The sequence below is a fragment of the Elephas maximus genome, chromosome 3 (assembly GCF_024166365.1).
Source record: "Elephas maximus indicus isolate mEleMax1 chromosome 3, mEleMax1 primary haplotype, whole genome shotgun sequence".
Classification (NCBI taxonomy): domain Eukaryota; kingdom Metazoa; phylum Chordata; class Mammalia; order Proboscidea; family Elephantidae; genus Elephas; species Elephas maximus.
The window spans coordinates 66780291-66790654 of record NC_064821.1 but is presented as its reverse complement, the minus strand read 5'-3'; the positions used below and the strand labels follow the sequence as shown (position 1 = coordinate 66790654).

General features: G+C 46.8%; 1 protein-coding gene and 1 long non-coding RNA gene across 5 annotated transcripts in view; one reads left to right on the top strand and one right to left on the bottom strand.

The window, feature by feature from the left end:
• Positions 1–94: 94 nt before the first annotated feature.
• Positions 95–3417, bottom strand: LOC126071677 (uncharacterized). Its single transcript, XR_007516367.1, has 3 exons — positions 3403–3417; positions 1770–1919; positions 95–453 (listed from the first exon to the last, which is right to left on the bottom strand). It is a non-coding gene; the product is annotated as an uncharacterized LOC126071677 (long non-coding RNA).
• A 2881-nt stretch (positions 3418–6298) lies between these two features.
• UBXN11 (UBX domain protein 11) overlaps positions 6299–10364 on the top strand; it is a 38601-nt gene continuing 34535 nt past the window's right edge. The window contains exon 1 of one of the 4 annotated variants that reach the window (XM_049878360.1): positions 6299–6543. The gene's annotated coding sequence lies outside the window, so the exon portion shown is untranslated. The remainder of the gene's footprint in view (positions 6544–10364) is intronic. The other 3 variants (XM_049878359.1, XM_049878356.1, XM_049878352.1) reach the window with 3 other exon arrangements.

Sequence of the window (10364 nt, the reverse complement as noted above, 5' to 3'; positions counted from 1 at the left end):
CTCCCTGGTGCCGCCTCTCCAGCTGATGGAGGCGCTGCTGCAAACTTGGCTTCTAGGGCCCTGCACTGTCCAGTGACCGCACACAGGACCCCACTCCAAGTACAAAGATAACTTTATTGATCTCCAGCTGTGAGGTGCGTGTTCCTCCGCTCAGGATCGCCATGTTTTAACCATTGCTCCCAAGACACTGCCCTGTTAGTTCCGACAACCTGGTGATCTCTGGCATCAACACGTCCCAAGGATTAGAGGGAGAGGGGTCCTTCTTGCTAGTCGTGGTGGCAGTTGTTTCAGGGGCATGGGCTGAGGCATGTCGCCTCAGCTGAAGTGGAAGAAGTGGATGAGGGCGCTGTTCAGGAGGAGGAGAACACTGCCGCTGCCCAGGCTGCTGAGTGTGGGGGCGCCACCCTTTGTGGGGCTTTTCCTGGTGGTGTTTTGTGTGGACACTACTTGTATCTGCAAGAGGAGACGTGGGGGGAGCTCAGGGGGCTTTTGAATCTTGTGTTTGTTATTTAAAGATACAGTCCTCCCTCCCCCAGTAAAGTAAGCCCTCAGTTCTCTCGCATACTGCCACTACCTTTGCCACAGGTCCTGGCGGGTCCCCTTAGCTGCTTCCTGCCTTGGCACGGGCAGCGATAGAGGTGGTCCCTGGCTCGCTACCCACCCCAAACCTTTATTTCACCTCTCCCACGCCACCAACTCCTTCACTGTTAAAGGACATATGAGGGCCTGTGCCCAGTGTTCTGTGGGAAGTCAGACCCAGAGCTGTGCCCACAGCTCTTGACCTTACTACATGGGCAAGGCCTGTAACCTCTCTGAGCCTTAATTTCCTTGTCTTCTGAATAGGGAGAAGAGTCCTTCACAGTTGTGAGGGTCACATGAGACTGGGGTGAGTGAGAAGGCACTTGGTAAAGGGTGGATGAGTGGGCAGGTGGGTGAATGGGCGGGGAAGGTAGAACTTCCTCTCTAAAGAGATGGCCAGGTGGTGATCAAGCTGTTCTTAGTGCTTGATCAAATTGTCCTCGATGGAGATTAAGCTGTTTTTGATGATGATCAAACTGAACTTGATGCTTGATCAAGCTGGTCTTGATAGAGATTAAGCTGTTTTTGATAGCAATCAAACTGAGCTTGATGCTTGATCAAGCTGGTCTTGATCAAGAACTTGATGGCTCCTGTCTCCTATACTGACTAGTCCCCTCTGGGCACATGGGATGCTGCCAGAACCACCTCCCAGAAGAGCAGTTGATTTTGAGACCCAGTTGTTTCTGGAATGGGAGTTTTCTCTCTTCTTTGCTTTCCCCAGACACTCAGGCTTCTCTCCCCTGTGAGATCCCTTACCACCTCCAGAACCAGAGCAGCTCCACTTGTCAATTTCATGCCCCCCTTCTCCCAACAAGACCATTTCCCAGGCTCCCTGGGGGTTGATGCCATCCTCACTCAGGACTGTCTTCCTAATCCTCTTAACTTCCGATCATTCCACAATACCCCCCGGGTGCCTTAGTGTGCCTTGCACCCTGTAAGTGCTCCCCAGCCTCAGCCGTCAGGCTTTTGTTCAGGAGCAACCCTAAGCAATCTGACTCCAGCCAGAGGGCTGGAATGCTGGGCAGCCAGGCTGCCTCAGTCCCTGGTTTCCCCACTGGGTCCTGTCTACTTCTGCTCCCACGGCAGAAGCTGGGTCCCTAGGGGTTTTCATTTCTTTCCTTCCGTGCCAGGCAGGTCTAGGGAGTTCTGGGTGGTAGTACCAGGGGGTCTGAAAGGAGGGCTGCTCTTACCTGAATCATGAGCAGCAGAAGGCTGGTGGTGAGTAGAAGGAAAAAGAGGCCCTTCATCTTGGGAGGATCTTGGAGGCTGTCTTGCTTAGTAGCTTTTGGAGACGAGCACAGGGCTGTTTGAACACTTGTTTTGGCTTGGCTGCTTTTGAACTAGGAAGCCGAGGAGGCGGGGCGGTGGAGAGGAAGGAGGTTCGGCTGAGGGGTGGGGACTGGCTCCTTTCTACAGATCTGGGAGTGGATGATACTTGCCTCGGGGCGGATGATGGGTTCAGGATAGGGGCCGAACTGAATATCTGGGGTTAGGAGGTGGGCAAACCAAGGAGGCAACTGTGGGGCAGCGACAAGGGCCTGGGCTTGGAGTTATGTATGCTAAGGACTGACTCTTCGTTCAAACGCCTGCCAACTCTAAGACGCTGGGCCAGAAAGTGCGCCTCCCTGAGCCCCTAACAGAACAGTTGCCGGAGGATTAAGGACAATAACCCATTTAAAAGTGCTGACACACAGCCAATACTCTGTAGATGTTTTTTAAAAGTAGATTGAGGCGGGGGATAGGAGCTGAAGGAGAAATGATTGGGAATAGATTTTGGTTCCAAGATCTGGTTGGAACAGGAGGCACAGGTTCAGAATGAAGGCTCGGGAACATTAGAAGGGGGTGGTACATATCTGTGAAAACGACTGAAGCACTGGGTTAGGAGTCGGAAAACCTGACTTCTAGCACAAATCACACCATTCCCTTAGGCAAACCCCTTGTTCTCACTGCCCTCAGTTTCACCATTTCATGTGAGAAGACTAAAGGGGATTGTTTCTGAAGTTTCTTAAGGTCTAGTGATTTGTGATTTGGGCGAAGAAAACAACAGGTGGGCACTTTGTGTCAATTTAGGATGGATGGGAGGGGCCCTCATGGAGGGAGAGGCAGGTGACTAGACTCTAGTAGAAGGGGATTTGGGGTGGGGGAGTGGCTGAGAAGTCTCAGTTGGGGGTGGGGTGGTGAGACGACTCATAAAGGTGATTGAGTGGTGCTCTGTCCTTTATGCCTTCTCTCACTTTATTCAGTGAGGCTGTGCGGTAGGTTTTATACTTATACCCACCTTCCTGGTGAAGAAACTGAGGCTTAGAGGTTAAGTGACTTGCCGAAAGTAGTAACTAGTGGAGCTAATCTCATCTGAACTTGAATCCAGGTCTATCTGAAGTAACAGCCATGTGTGTAATTTCTAGGGCTGCCCTAGAATCCGCTGATTAAATCTTGATTCTCTGCCCCTGACCAGGATCCCAAAAAACTCAGAGGTTGACACTGCAGCCAGTTTCTGCCTCACCAACTTTACCTTCCTTTGTGTATTTGTGCCTCATTTGCATGCCAGGTAATAAGGGGTACTCTCCCACTCCACTTCCCTTGGTGAGAAGTAGTTATGGGCTTTGTGTTGCAAACATAGGAAAAAACCTGAGTGGGCCCTTAGGGGTCTCTAACCCCTCACTGAGACCAGCTCAAAAGGAAAAAACTGAGACTCCAGACTGGTGAGAGAAAGCCTGAAGAAGAGTGGGGCAGGAGCCTGGGGACCTGGGAGGGAAGTGGAAGGAGCCAACTACCCATCACTCCTCTCCCCATCTGCCCCATCACCCAGGGGTCTCTCCTGACCTCTGACTCAAGTTCTCAGCTGCATTGGTGCACGTGTGGGGGTGAATGATTCTGGGGGTTCATGAAAGCCAGAGAGGCTGCCGGAGGCCTGACGAAGGAACTGGCCCAGGAAATAGGAGGCCCACGTTGAAATCCAAAGTTGCCCTTATGAAATTGGCTCCTTCACGCTGGGCGGTCATTTCCTCTTATGAAAAGGCAACTCAGTGGATGAGCCCAGGCGACAGGCATGCTGCAGTGCTGGGGATGCTTGGGAGGATTCTTAAGTGCCAGATTCATTTTTTCTTAACAAACCTAAGAAGTTTCATTTCCACTTCCTGAGGCTCTGCTGTGGCGTGTAGCTGAGCTGCTGCTGGTGGGGCCCTGGGGGGTGCTGGAAGGTTTGTTAAGAGTCTTCAGGACTTGGGGCATGAAGAGATGTCTGGAGCCTGTCAGTACCTGAGAAAGTAGGGACTTCAAGCCTTTTCCTCTCCTGCCCCCTGAACAGTTTCATCCTATCTTGACAACACCTGGATGGAGAGAACCCTGGTCACAAAGTTTAAAAGAGCCCTGAGAAATCCCCATTTTACAGATGTGAAAACTGAGGGCCCTAGAAGGTCAGGTTAATGGCAGAGCTAGGGCTAGGACCTAGATCTCCTGATTCCTGTGTCTCACTGTGTACCATCTCCAAACCTGATTTCTGAACTTTAACTATTAGAATGGAAATCTTGGCCCACACCTCTATCTGCCATAGATCTCCCCAAGGATCAAGACCAGACTCCTTAGTGTGACATTCAAGACCCCTACCTTCCTCCACTGCCTCATGTCTTAGGTTCCACAACCATCCCTTGCCCCATGCACACCACTTCCCAGTCTTCAGCCACACTCCCATAAGTTCCACAATCATCCCTCCCTGTCCCATACATACCACAGCCCGGCCCTCAGCCACACCCACTTGCAAGCTCCCCAGCTACCCCAGGCTCTTTGCACATCAGTATTTCTGCAAGGAAAGCCCTTCTCCCAATTTTTCACCTGGCAACCTCTTATTCATTCTTCAAGGCTTCCTCAGAAGCCACTCCCCTTGGGAAAGTCCCTCAGAGGAGTAACATAGTAGAAATAGTTCCGTAGAATAACCAGATATGGAATTATTAATCAAACTTTAAAATAACTATGCTTAACATATTCAAAGACATATAAGACAAGATTGAGAATTTTGGCAGAGAACTGGAAATTACAGAAAAGAGCCAAATGAAAATTCTAGAACCAAAAAATACAAAAATAGAAATTAAGAACTCAGTGGATATGTTTAGCATCTGATTGAACACAACTGAAGAGAGAATTATGAAGTGAAAAAGAGGCCATAAGAAAATACATATTATAACATAATGTATTAAGTACAGAGAAGTAAACAAACGGATGTAGCTCCTGCCCTAATGAAGCTGACGTTTAAATGGGAGAAGACGGATGATCAATAAAAATAATGATAATTTTGGATTTCAATAAATGCTATGGGCAAGTCAAGAGAGTGTTGTGAGAAGAGAAATCAGGGGAGGGAGGGAGGGAATATGCCCTAACTAAGTGTTCAAGGAAGATCACTCAGGAAATGTCTGTATTGAGACTTGCAGAACTAGAAGTGACCTAGGCATGCAAAGCACCTCAGACTACCACCCCTGTCCTCGTCTCACAGTTTCTCTGATGACTGTCCCTAGGGCCAAGCACAGTCCCACACAGGGCAGGTACTTAATATGTACTTTTTCAATGATGGAATGGAACAGGGCAGGGATGGGGGGGGGGTGCAGTAGATATTACAGCATGTTCTGCCCTGAATCTTTCATCCTCGCCAAGAAAGGGCGTGATCCCAATGGAATTATAGAACACTGCAAGGTAAATCTTTATTCATTTGTTTATCCATCTATCCACCCATCATCTATCCATCTTTTTGCTCATTCACTCTTTCAATCAATTTATTGCATCTTCTGTGTGTCAGGTGAGATGAATGAACGAGGGCCTCTTCCTTTGAGGAGTTCATACTCCCAGGGGGAATCCCGTACTGAAATAATCACAGACCTGACTAAGAAATTCTATAATGGCAGAAGGATTACTAGAGTGTAGAGGAAGGAGTAATTAAGTCTGCTGGGGAGGAGTAGGGGTGAACTAGAGATAGTTTAACAGAGAAGACATTTGAGCTGGTTGTTGAAGGATCGAGTTGAATTTTCCCAGGAAGAAAAGGCAAGGGAGGATGGAAGGGGAAGCCTGAGGACAGAAAAAAGGATGATAGTTTCTGGAACACTGAGGAGGGTGGAGGGAAGAACTCAGAATGTAAAGACCCTAAATGTCATGCTAAGCTAGTTATGAGGGCTTTATTTAAGGCAGTGGTGATATGGGTAGAGAAGAGAGGGAGAGAGAGTTAGATTTTTATTCTGAGAGAATCCATGGGCTTGAAGAGCCTCTCTCTCCTTTATTATTTGCCTTTCCCTCCTGAGCTGATAGGACCCAATAGGCTCTTTAACTGCGAAAGGATCATAGCTGATAAGGATCTTTCAGGAAATAACCTAAAAGCAAAGTAGAGGAGAGCCACAGTTCTGTCTACTCTCAAGAATAGAGACTTCTAAAGCCACCAGTGCCCAGGGCTGGGTTCACTTCCTCATTCTACAGGTGGGGAAACAGGTCCAGAAAGAGCCTCGCTCATATCTAGGGATAAATTTAACCAGGGGTGTGAGAGACTTATTGTCATGGATTGAATTATGTCTCTCAAAAAATGTGTGTATCAACTTGGTTAGGCCATGATTCCCAGTATTCTGTGGTTGTCTTCCATTCTGTGACTGTAATTTTATGTTAAAAGGATTAGAGTGGGATTGTGACACCACCCTTACTCAGGTCACAGCCCTGATCCAAAGTCAAGGGAGTTTCCCTGGGGTGTGGCCTGCATCACCTTTTATCTCTTAAGAGATAAAAGGAAAGAGAAGCAAGCAGAGAGTTGGGGACCTCATACCACCACGAAACCAGCACCAGGAGCAGAGTACATCTTTTGGACATGGGGAACCTGTGGCTGAGAAGCTCCTTGACCAGGGGAAGACTGAGGACAAGGACCTTCCTCCAGAGCCAACAGAGAAAGACTTCCCCTGGAGCCGACACCCTGAATTTGGACTTGTAACCTACTAAACTGTGAGAAAATTAATTTCTCTTTGTTAAAGCCATCCACTTGTGGTATTTCTGTTACAGCAGCACTAAATAACTAAGACAGGGTCCCAGGTAGAATGGGAGAAAAATGTAGAACAAAACTCAAAATCCCAAAAAAGGCCAGACCCACTGGACCGATAGAAACTAGAGGAACCCCTGAGACTATTGCCATAAGATACCCTTTGAACTTGGAATTGAAGCTATTTCTGCAGTTCACCTTTCAGCCAAATAATAGATTGGCTTATAAAATAAACAATAACACCCATGAGTAATGTGCTCCCTAAAACACTTAACTGTATGAGAGCAAACGGTCAACATTTACGCAAGAGCAAAGATGAGAAGGCAAGGAGAGGAAGGGAAGCTAGATCAATGGAAACAGAGCAAACAGAATGGAAATAATGGGAATGCTGACACATTGTAAAAATCATAACCAATGGCATAGAACAATTTGTATGAAAATTGTTAAAGGGGAACCTAGTTTGCTGTGTAAACTTTCACCAAAGACACAATACAGTAATATTAAAAAAAAAAAGAAAAGCAGCAGCCGGAAATGCAGAGACAGAAAGTAGATTTAGTGGTTACAGTGTGCTGGGTAGAGAGGGGGATGGGCTGTTATTGCTTAATGGGTCAGTTTCTGTTCCGAGTGATGAGTTTTGGAAACAAATGGTGATGGTTGCACAACATTGTAAATACAGGCAATGCCAATGAACTGAACTCCTAAAATAGTTAAAACGGCAAATTTTATGTTATGTATATTTTACCCCAATAACTTTTTTTTTTAAAGAATCTGGATGATCCCCATCCCAAACCCCAAAGGGAATCCTGGCTGAGCTTGGGAAGTTGGACAGATTAGCCTCTGAGGTCTTCCCAACTCTCAAGTCTTACAAGACTTGTAAAAATGGCATGGTAGCAGCCTCAGGCCTCCTCCTCTAACTTCACAAGGGGAAGGAGAGAGAACCATTATCAGCACCAACAGTCCAAGGCTGAATCCTATGAAGGGAGGTCACACAAACCTCCCCTCTCCAACCTTTTTACCAATTCCTACACCAACCTTCTTTCCCTCTCTACTGTCTACTCCTCTGCTGGGTTCAATAATTCTTTGCAGTGGCCACACAGAACTCACAGACAATATTCACAATTATGCGGTTTATTAGGGAAGAACCAGGTTACAATTCAGGATCAGGAACAACTAAGGATACAGTTCTATCAGGACAGTTTCTCAGCTGTGCCCACAGGCAGGCCACTCCCCAGCCCTCAGCCCCTTGGCCCAGCCTCTGCCCTGCTCAGGCAAGTGTTACAAAGCTCTTTAGCTCTGCTGATAAGTGCAGAAGCACCCTACTGTAACCGCCTTGCTCCCTGGGACAGGAAGCCCACCATGCCATCTTGTGCCAGTCTCTGGCTCTGCTGTCTCTTTCTCTGCTGCTGCTTCTCACTGTCTTATGCGTCACAACTCTCTCTCTCTGTCTCTGTCTCCTGGGTCTATGATAGTGGTGTCACTAGGGGAACTGGGGGGGGGGGTGCGCACTGTACCAGATGACAGTCATGGGAGTGACACCAAAATGACTATCAATAAAATATCTGTGCAGTGTTTCAGCAGAAATTTATTATTTTTTATAACCATATCCCTGTAGTTAGTTATAAAACCCACTGCCATCGAGTCGATTCCAACTCATAGTGACCCTATAGGACAAAGTAGAACTGCCACATAGAGTTTCCAAGGAGTGCCTGGCGGATTTGAATTGCCAACCTCTTTGTTAGCAGCCCTAGCACTTAACCACTACGCCACCAGGGTTTCCGCAGTTAGTTATAATAACAAAAAAATTTTTGTTAAGCCTAGCTTATGTGTATCAATATACCTACAAGGCTAAAACTCTATGCTAATTTAGTTTTTGAAACTTGTAATGCACTCTGGTCAGAGCTGTCATTATTACCCAATTACAATGATGCTTCAAATCACGTGGTTTCATCTGTACATGCTACAAGCACATGCTGTTGTTTTTGTTGCTGCCTGCATTTTTATAGTCATTGATTTTGTCAAATTTTCTGATAATTTGACAATTTTGTGGTAATTGGCATGGGAGGGGTGACACCATGAGTTACTGCACTGAGTGACACCAGCCCTAGTGATGCCGCTGGTTTAGGAGGTTCTCAGCACAGGGATCCTGGGCCCAAAGGATGAGGTCCACTCCTGGTTCTTCTTTCTTGCTATGGGATTGGCTCTCTTTTAAGCCTAGCAGAATGGCAAAACTGACCAATCCCCTCGTTAGGGTTCCATACACCTTATTTGCATGGTCCCACCCCACAAGGGTTCCATGCAGCTTATTTGCATTATCAGCAAGTTGTCCAATCCCCTTGGTGGGCCACAAGCACCTTATGTGCACAGTCCCACCCAATTATTTTGCAGGAGTCATAAGACCATGGTGAGAAAGGCCACATAAAAGTGATTCAATGCACCACAAGCCTGGAGACCTGGGAGGGATTTTCAGAACCCTCCATAGGAACAGTTCAGAAAGCTATCTCTTCGGGGAGCTGAGACTCTTATTTTGTTTTCATAACTTTATTTTTGGAAAACATATTTTTGAAAACAATAATGTGATATTATAGGAAATTTAATTTGCACATTAATCATATGAGGTAGGCTCTATTAACCCGTTGTTGTCAAGTCGATTCATAGCGAACCTATAGGACAGGGTAGAACTTCTCCATAGTTTCCAAGGCTATAAATCCTTACAGAAGCAGACTGCCATATCTTTCTCCCGAGGGCTGGCTAGTAGGTTCCAACCTCCAACCTTTCTGGTTAGCAGCCGAGCGCTTAACCATTGCACCACTAGGGCTCTTTGTGTTAGTTATACTGGCCCATAATACAACTCAATAAATGATGGCTATTATTATTTTCCAAGTTTCTATGATGAAAATGTATACTTTTATAATCAAGTTCTAATAAATGTTATTAATAATATTTTTATGTTACAAAAATAAATGTTATTTAAAAAATAATAAGCTGGCCTGCCAGTTTAGAGGGCTCCAACCTCCCTTCCAGGAACTAGAGATGTTTATGGAGTGCTTGCTAAGTGTGTCTGCCTGCTGCAGAATCTCAGACCCAGCTTCAGGCCCTGGGGAGAGAGGGAGTTGTGGGGTAAATCCCAATGCCTGGGTAAATGCCAGCTCATGCTCCCCCATCCTGCTGAGGCAGGAGGCAGACCACAGCAGGGCACATGAGGCCGTAGTCTACTGCCTCCCACACTGTTGGTCCTTGATTACCTTTATGAGCCGAAGGAACATGAGCGAAGTGACAGTATAAGGTTGCTACTCCCCTTGCACATAGCTCTAATGCCAGAAAACACTTGTCCCCAGCAAGACCTCAAATTTTCTCAGCCTTATATACCTCTAGCCTTGGAAAGCTTTCTGGGATCAGACCAGCCGCAAGAAAATTCTCCCACCTCCAACCTCCTCCAGTTGCATATTCCACCTGAACCCCTCCCTTGGCATTGCACCTGTACCACCTGAATGCTTGGCTTATCCATGTTTGCCTGTTTTACCGGATGGAAGCTTCTGGAAAGAGCACAGACTTTTTAGGCAGACACACCTGGGTTTGAATCCACTTCCACTGCTTCCTACCTGCATGGATTTAGGCAAGTCACTTTACTTTTCTGAGCTTGTTTTCTCATCTGTAAACCTCATAATGTTGGCATCTGGAACTTAGAAGCCAAACATATTGCTGGTGGAGCTGAGAGTAGAACTGCCCCATAGGTTTTCCAAGGCTGTAATCTTTTACGGAATCAGGTTGCCCGCCACATCTTTCTCCC